The sequence below is a fragment of the Chrysochloris asiatica genome, unplaced genomic scaffold (genome assembly GCF_000296735.1).
Source record: "Chrysochloris asiatica unplaced genomic scaffold, ChrAsi1.0 scaffold00241, whole genome shotgun sequence".
NCBI classification, from domain to species: domain Eukaryota; kingdom Metazoa; phylum Chordata; class Mammalia; order Afrosoricida; family Chrysochloridae; genus Chrysochloris; species Chrysochloris asiatica.
In genome coordinates this window covers 2,353,205-2,362,851 of record NW_006408759.1, presented here as the reverse complement: position 1 = coordinate 2,362,851, position 9,647 = coordinate 2,353,205, and the positions used below count along the sequence as shown (strand labels likewise).

At 38.7% G+C, this 9,647-nt stretch overlaps 1 protein-coding gene and 1 pseudogene across 1 annotated transcript in view; both read left to right on the top strand.

Moving 5' to 3' along the window:
- Positions 1-9,647, top strand: part of RGS5 (regulator of G-protein signaling 5) — a 70,470-nt gene that overhangs the window by 54,289 nt on the left and 6,534 nt on the right. The gene's annotated exons all lie outside the window — the stretch shown is intronic.
- On the top strand, positions 4,493-9,412 carry LOC102817072 (annotated as a pseudogene).

The window sequence follows — 9,647 nt, the reverse complement described above, 5'->3', positions numbered from 1 at the left end:
GCTACCAGAGCTCCATGCAGTTCGAAACTACCAGCTGTTCCGCGGGAGAAAGATGAGGCAATCTGCTCCCGTAAAGATTTACAGCCTCGGAAATCCTGTGTAGGGTCGCTATGAGTCGGAACCGACTCCACGGCACATGGATATATATATATATTGGGAAGGAGTTCTGGTAGCATAGTGGTTACTAATCGGGCTGTGAACCTTAAGGTAGGCAGTTCGAAACTACCAGACACTCCGCGGTAGAAAGATGAGGCTTTCTACTCCTGTAAAGATTTACAGCCTCGGAAACCCTATACAGGGTCACTATGGGTCAGAACCGACTCAACGGCACTTAACAACAACAATATATGGTGGGTATATATATGGTGAGCATATATATATAGATATATATGTGTGTGTATATGTATATACATATGTGTGTGTGTGTGTGTGTGTGATTACTGTTGTTGATTTTGTTACATTCCATCGAGTTGGTTTTGACTTACAGCCTCCCTCTCTTGGGTTTTCAAGGCTGTAAATCTTTGCTGGAACTGAAAGCCTCATCTTTTTCCCAAGGAGTAGCTGTTGGGCTCAAACCACCAACTTTATGGTTCTCAGTTCAATGCTTATCTTATAGAGTCCTGGCACTCTCATATATGATTGTATATCTATGGACTGCACATATATATGGAGTCCTGGCATGGTACTGTAGGAAAAGCACTGGACTACAAACTGCAAGGTCAGTGATGCAAACTCACCATCCACTCCTTGGAAACCCTATACAGATTCCCTATGAGTCAGAACCCACAATAGTAACATGTATATAATATACATACATGTATATGATAAGTTCCACATAATTATCCTCTTATGTAATTAAGCTTCTCAAGACATGGACAATTAATTTCTCCAAAGCAATAATTACCCTAGTCAAAATATATTCCTTGTGGGGGACGCATCTAGCCATTTAAAGTAGGTCAAGTGAAAAAGAAAGTTTATGCTAAGGATACAGAAACAAAGGAGACTCATTCGTCAAAAAGGGCAAAGCTGGCTCTTAGAAGTCACAAGTCAGACAACGTCTTCCTCTTTCTGTCTCTATTTCTCTGTCCTTCCCCATCTCTGTCTCTCTCTTCCTCTTTGTATCTCCAGCTTTCTAACTCTATTCTATTTTATTCTCTCTCTTACTCTCTGTCTCTGCTCTCTTCATTTCTGTGTTTATCTATTATCTATTCCTACATAAGGAATTTTAGAATTATAGGTACATCCAGTAATTCTCCCCCATCACCATTGACTTGTTTCTCCAAAAAGACTTTAAGCCAAACTTTGGCAACCTAGTTCTTCTGAACTGATATCTGCTAAAACTAATGGTTGAGTTCTGGTGTGGCGCTGTGGGCTAATGCGTCAGACTGCAAAGTCATTTGAACTGCAAGGTCAGTGGTTCAAACTCACCAGCTGCTCCTTGGAAACCCTATACAGGATTGCTGTGGGTCACAATCAACTCAACGGCACTTAACAACAACAACAACAAAACTAATGGAAAATATCTTACATTGTCTGTGATCAATGAAAAACAGATAATTAGGAAAGATGCATGTTTACACGTTTGAGAAATATGCACATTTAAAATTGTACAATCCTTTCTGGTCTGTTTGGATAAATTAGACCATTCAACCTTGAGGCACAGTATATTTGTTGATGTATAAGGAACATTTGGCATTCTCTTATGCTGACGTAGGACATTGACAGTTGATGTAATTCCCCAAGCATTCCTAAATCCATGTTTTTAATTTCTCTTGAGTGGAAATAAAATCAACTGACACCAAACCTCTACAAAATAAGACAATCAAGATTCTACTCACCCTTTTTTAGATGATATGATCTCAGTTCCTTTCATCTGTTCTCACTTTCCACATTTTAATCATCCACTGAATTAGAGTCTGTTATGAAGGCACATCAACTCCCTTCTATGCTGTATCAGTCAGGGCTATCCAGCGAAACAGGACAAATAGGATCAAGATTTTGTTTAAGGAATTGTTTCATGGATTGTTGGGACTTACAGGCTGGAAACTTGCCAGAAATGGATGCTGTAGTCTTTATTTTGTTTTATTTTTTAACTCAGAAAGTCAGCTAGGTAAGCAAACAACCACAGAAAAGAACAGAAGGTGTGATGGATGTTAGTAGCTACAGACTACCTCACATATGAGGTAGCATTTGAGTTCTGCTTTCAATTTAATTTGAAATTTGACATAATAATGATAAGAACAACCATTTATTAAGGTATTGTTATATTCAGCACCTTGATAAGAATTTAACTTGGATTATTTCATTATTGCGGTTCCATTTAAAAAAGAGGCAACGAGGACTCACAGAGTCTTCCTACCTTGCCCAAGTGACGGCATTATGGTAGGGGACCAGGATTCACCCCCAGGCAATCTTGACTCTAGAGTCCATGCTTTGACCCAATAAGCTATGTTTCGTTATTTATCAACTATCAATAGAATTTCACTTTGTTTTCTCCCCTAGGAGAAGCCATTTGTGCTAATCTGATATAATAGGATGTTGTTGTTAAGTGTCATCGAGCCAATTGCCACCCATAGCGACCCTGTATAGGGTTTCCAAGGAGCAGCTAGTGAGCTTGAACCATCGACCTTGCAGTTCAAATGACTTTGCAGTCTGACATATTAACCCACAGTGTCACACCAGGATAGAATAGGCATATCTTATTTTATTGTGTTATGCTTTATGGGATTTTTCAGATATTATGTAGTTTTACAATTGAATATTTGTAGGAACCTTACATAAAGCAAGACTATTTTTGTTGTTTTTATGCCAACTCATAGCGACCCTGTACAGGGTTTCCAAGTGTAGCTGATGGGTTTGAACTTCCAACCTGTGGTTAGCAGTCCAGTGCTTATATGACAGTGCCACATCAGGACTCAAATCTAGTTTGGTCCATTTTTCCACCATCATGTGTATACTTCATATCTGTGTCACATTTTGGTAATTCTCATAACATTTCAGACTTTTTCAAAAGGCTATTGTGTACTTAATAGACTGCCAGATAGAGTAAACATAACTTTTATATTACTGAAAAGCCAAAAAATATGGGTGATATGCTTTATTGAGATATTCACTTTATTGCAATGGTCTGGAACTGAATGTGCAATATCTTTAAAGTACGCCAGCACACAGTATTTTTCCTTTGTGCCAGAACTGACTTGGATTTGTCTATACTCCTTTTTATTTGTCAAAGTGATTTTGCAGGTGGTTTCATTTTGTTCTTAGGTAGGACTGCCAACTCTATTTTACATGGATATCAAAAGCAACATCATTCACTAAAACCAACTGTGGGAATGAAACATGAGTCAAAGACCAGAGACACAGGGGGGCTGCATCTGCTTCCTAAATAGTAGATGCCTAACGATATGTGTTGAGAGATATTCTGAGGCTGTGTGAAGACTCAGCAGGGATATGTGCTAGGGGCTCTTCTGGGATGTGGTGTGGACAGAGAGAATGGTGATAGGGCAAGGAAGACATACATGTACCTGCAGGATAGAGATGATGCCTGGAGTCTTTTGACCCAAAAGAACATCCTTCAGGGGTGATAGAAACTCAACAGAGAGTCTCTAAGGACTGAACCAGAAGCTAAGTGTGGAGTGGTTGTTTGAAAGTCCCAGTAATGGAACCAATAGACAATACCCAAAAGCCATATGTGATTGGTGGTGGTGGTGGTTATGGCCGTGGAGTCGGTTCCAACTCATAGTGACCCTGTACAGGGGTTCCGAGGCTGTAAATCTTTACGGGAGCAGAAAGCCTCATCTTTCTCCCATGGAACAGCTGGTAGTTTCGAACTGCTGACCTTGTGGTTCACAGCCTGGTTCGTAACCACTACGCTACCAGAGCTCCTTGATTAGAGGAGCTTTAAACATCTTCTACACAGATGGAGCCTGAAGCCATTAGATGACACTGGAGCCTGGGTTTAAAGCACATAAAGTTTTGAAGTGGTCATGTGGAATCCAACGAGAATGCTGAAAGCAGTACCCAGGAAACAGATTCATTGTGCTGCAAAGTTCTTTTCATAGCTCCTTTTTGGATGCATGGTAAATGTTGTGAAGTCCTGGCACGTGTATGTCTTCACATGCTGAATGGCAGTGTTTGGGAGGATTGGGATTTTCACAGTTTCAGAGACAGAGATGCAGAATGGATGATTCAGAGTGTCTGATAGGTGTCAGGACCCGAGGCTAACAAGAATGAAGTTATTCAGACCCATTTTGTGAGGTCATTTTTTTTCTCCACAGCCTTAGACCTGGAAGCTCCATCAGACTTTATTTCTGCTGTCATTTCCTGGCAGCTAGAAAGTGCCTGGGAATTTTTCCATTTGACAAAGACTATCAGACACCCGTTGTTTAAAAACAAAACAAAACAAAAACAATGAAAGTTTTAGTTGAGACAGAGAGGCACTAGGTCTTACTTCATCTTTTGCCCTTTGTATAAATTTCTTTGTCACTAAATTATGACCAATAATATTGGATGTATGTGGGTAAGTAAAAAAGTACTACAACAAAATCATAGAGAACTTTAATAAAGATACCAAAATGTAAAGCTCTTATCTCTCAGCATATCCCCCATCTAGGTCTATAAACTTCTGAAGGTAGTGTTTCCATCTCTCTAACCCTTCCCTGAAGAATTCTTCAGTCTTCAATTTACATCCCTTCAAAATGGCAGTTTTGCCATCTTTGAGCAACTCAAATCATATTCCTCTTTAAAATCACACCCTTTGAATATTGGGAACAAAAATAATTCTGAAAGGGCAAGATCAGGATTGAAGTGTGGATGGAGTAAGGGACAGCCCTTGCTACTTTAAGTGAATGAGTAGGTATGTTGTCATGATAGGGGAAAAAAAAATTCCTTGATGTAACTTTCCTGACTTTTCCTTAAAACTATTTTATCGTAAACCCACATGATCATCTTGTGTCCTTAGAGAAAATCGATTAAGATTACTTTTGGAATCCCAAAACACAGTCACTATAATCTTCTGAGCTGACTTCTGATATAGGGGAGAAAAAGAGACCTAAATCTTCAAAGTGTAAATATTACATAGACTCTTTATTAAGTCTTAAAAGTAAGCATAAATCACCCAGATGAGGTAAATCATAAATACCATGATATTATGAGTTTCCAAAGTTCTGTCCTTGGTGGTGACCTTTTATAAAGCCCAGAGAACAAAGGAATCTCCCCCACAACCACAGCAATGTACCACATAGGTAAGCTGCATCTACGGAAAGCAGAGAAAGGACTATTGCAGATAGGAAAGTTTACAGTTTGAGGCTCTCAGAGTATGAGATGTTCCTTCAGGAATGCTCCTGCAAGGACCAGCTGGGGGAAGTGGCCCTCAAACCTAGTTGACGACATACAGAGCTGCATGAGGTACTCAAGAAAAATTGGTATCTGAACACTTACACCTAGGAACAAGATAGAATTAAGCTCCTCTAGACTGGAGGTCTGGACTCCTGGTGTGGTACTGTAGGATCAGCACAGGACTTTGAAGGACAAGGTCGGCAGTTCAATCCCACCAGCTGCTCCTCAGAAACCTTTTATAGGGTCACTATGAGTCGGAACTGAAGAACCGAAGTCGGAACTTAACAACAAGATTGAAGTTATTCACAGGCAAAAACCCTTCAGATTTAATACCCTGCAGTACCTTGAATTGGGCTGGCCTGGCAGATCCCCCGGAAACTCAGAGTTCTGATTGGACATTTTTTTTTTTTTTTTGGTTACCTTAATGAAACTAAGATAACGATATGACTTTTCTATATAGCCCACCTCTAATTAGAGGTATATTTTAAAATACTCTTTTACTTTATATAATTGGAAAGGAGGTCAGAGAGAGAGGGAAAATATACCTAGTTTTATCCAGCTACAAGTTTTCAAATGGTTTTTAAGTCATTAGCCAAGTTTCAAGAGAAAAGTGTTATACCTACCATTGCTCCCAGATCTATTTTTAGGTGTTGAACAAAAAGAAATGCATAATGCCTTGTATTGTATTCTGAAATATCTGGTTATTCTAAAGCATGGTAATGATCACATAAGCCATTACGTTTCTTTAGCATGAACTGGGTTAAACAGATTCTGAAGTACGTAGAGAGAGTAAAAATGTACATAAGGTAAATTGAAAAAGAAAAGGGAAGGGAAGCCATATATCTCTGGTTTGATCATCATAAAAATTGTGTGCCTGTTGTATAAAATAGGTCCACTGAATGAAAATTTAGAGTATAAAGCAGAGTCTGGAGAAATATCCAAGAGAAAAAGAAATAGATGGAAATCAGGTCAAAGAAAATGAATTGGGAACATGGAAACGTTCCCTATGCAGAACTAATGAAGTTCAGAACTCTCTCTCTCAGGGCGGGAAAGTTAGAAGAAACCTGGACTGGTGTATCAATGTGCTTTTCATTTCTTTATTTTCTTTCTGCTTCCCCAAGAGTCTGTAACTTTCATTAGAGCAGGAACCAGATGTACTGTATTTACCATCTTAACTTCAGTGATAGTAGTTACGTGCTACAGAGTCATTTCTGACTCACAGTGACCCCAGGAAAGGTTTACAAGACTGTGAATCTCTACAGGAGGAGAAAGGCTCAGCTTTTCCCATGGAGCAGCTGATGGATTTGAACTGATGACCTTGTGATTAGCAGCCAAACGTGTAACTCTATGTTGCCAAACCGCCTTTTGAAACATACTATTTCCTCAAAAACTATCTGTAGAAAGCAGGAAAAAAATAGGATGATAAGTCACAATGATCAATATTAATAAGTTGTTATTGTTAAGTGTCATCAAGTTGATTTACATACATAGTGACCCTGTATAGAATTTCCAAGGAATTTGAACTACCAACCATTGACCAGCAGTCCAATGCTTATCCTGACATATATTGGTACCACCCTTCATCTATCAATGTATTGTACTGTGGTGGCTTGCGTGTTGTGATTCTGGAAGCTATGCAACTGGTATTTTAAATACTAGCAGAGACATCCATGGTAGACAGATTTCAGCTGAACTTCCTGACTAAGACAGGCTAAAGAGAAGGAAAGATGGACTACTTCTGAATATTTAGTCACTGAAACCCTTGTGAATAGCAATGGAACACTGTCAGATAGCACCAGAGTATTTAATATTGAAACATGATGAAGAGCACCAGAATATTATCAGAAATAGTGCTGGAAAATGAGCCTCTCAGGTTGGAAGGCATTCAAAATACAGCTGGGCAAGAGCTGCCTCATCAAAGTAGAGCTGACGTTAAGTAAAACTTTCAGGGCCTTCAGTTGCTGATGGGGCATAACTCAAAATGAGGAGAAACAGTTGTAAACATTCATTAATAACTGTAACATGGAATGTACAAAGTACAAATATAGGAAAATTGGAAGTTGCCAAAAATGAAAGGGAACAACACATAAACATTGATATCCTAGGCATTAGTGAGCTGAAATGGACTAGTATTAGTGAGCTGAAATGACCATTTTGAATCTGACAATCACATGATTTACTATGCCAAGAATGACAAATTGAAGGGGAATGATATTGTGTTCATCATCAAAAAGAACATTTCACATTCTATCTTTACTTATATTGTTGTCAGTGAAAGGATATTATCCACATGCCTACGAGGAAAATCAGTTAATAAAACTATTAGTCAAATTTACACACCGAACACTAAAGCCAATGATGATGTATTTGAAGAATTCTATTAATAACTTCAATTTGAAATTGAGCAAACATGCAATCAAGATGTATTGATAATTACTGGCAATTGGAATGCAAAGACTGGAAACAAAGAGGAAGGATAAGCCTTGGTGACAGAAATGATGCTGGAGATCACATGATAGAATTTTGCACGACCAATGACTTCATTGCAAATACCTTTTTTAAAAAAAACATAAAGAGCAACTAAATATGTGTAACTCACCAGATGGAACACACAGAAATGAAATTGACTGTAGAAAAACTCCATCTCATCAGCTAAAATAAGGCAGGAGCAGACTGTGGAACAGATGATCAATTGCTCATATGCAAGTTCAGGCTGAAGCTGAAGAAAATTAAAACATGTCCACAATAGTAAAAATATGACCTTAAACATATCCCACTGAACTTAGAGATAATCTTAAACACAGGTTTGATGCAGTAGACACTAATGACCGAATACCAGAAAAGTTGTGGGATAACATCAACATCATACAGGAAGAAAGCAAAAGGCCATTAAGAAACCAAGAAAGAAGAAAAAGACAAAAATGGATGTCAGAAGAGACTCTGAACTTGCTCTCCAGTATAGAGATGCTACAGAAAATTAAAGAAATGAGGAGGTAAATGAGCTGAACAGAAAATTTCAAAAGGCGGCTCAAGAAGACAGAGTCACGTATTACAATGAAATGTGCAAAGACCTGGAGTTAGAAAAGCAAGAGGGAAGAACACACTTAGCATTTCTCAAGCTGAAAATGTTGAAGAAAAATTCAAGCTTCGACTTGTAATATTGAAGGATACTATGGGCAAAAGATTGAATGATCTAGAAAGCACCAAAAGAAGATAGAAGGAATAGGCACTTGACTGCCAAGCAGAGCCGAGTGGCTGGTGGCGCTGTGATCGATCCAGCCCGAGGAGAAGGAGGGCATTGGCCAGTTCATCTTTGCCCAAGACGCTAAAGCAGCCGTGGCTGGTCGTCTGACGATAAGGAAATTGGTTGCAGAGAAATTTAATAGCCCTTGGAATAATATTCATTTGCAAAGAACTGCAAAAGGAAAACCAGTTCTTGCAAAGAATTCATTGAATCCTTATCCCAATTTCAACTTTAACATCTCTCATCAAGGGGACTATGCGGTACTTGCTTCTGAACCTGAGCTACAAGTTGGAATCCATATAATGAAGACTACCTTTCCAGGTCACAGTTCAATCTAAGATTTCTTCCATATTATGAGAAGAAAATTTACCAAAGTTATAAAAAGCTTTAAGGATGAATAGACTCAGCTAGACATGTTTTATAGGAATTGGGCTTTGAAAGAAAGTTTCATAAAAGACATTGGTGTTGGACTAGGATTTGAATTACAATGACTTGAATTTGATATATCCCCATTAACCTGCATATAGGCCAAGTTTACAGAGAAACTTGTTTATTCCTGGATGGGAAGGAAGAAAAAGAATGGATGTTTGAGGAAAGTAAAACAGATGAACATCATTTTGTTGCAGTCGGTATCGGGAAACAAGATGGATCTAAACATCAGGATGTTTCATCTCAATATGATGCTAAACCTACCCAAAGGCAGTTCAGATTCCGCCCTTTAATGATTTAATAGCATCCGCTGTTCCTATAACACCTGAAGATCCTTCATTTTGGGACTGTTTTTGCTTCACAGAAGAAATTCCAATACAAAATGGTACAATCATAAATTAACTCAGGTGGACATCCCAAAAGGGAATATTTTGTTGTTGTTGTTGTTGTTAAGTATTATGGAGGCTCATAGTGACCCTGCACAGGGTTTCGGAGGCTGCAAATCTTTATGGGAGCAGAAAGCCTCATCTTTCTCCCACGGAACAACTGGTAGTTTTGAACTGCCGACCTTGAGGTAGGCAGCTCAATTCGTAACCATTACGCTACAAGGGAATATAGTGTTGGATAAATAATTATG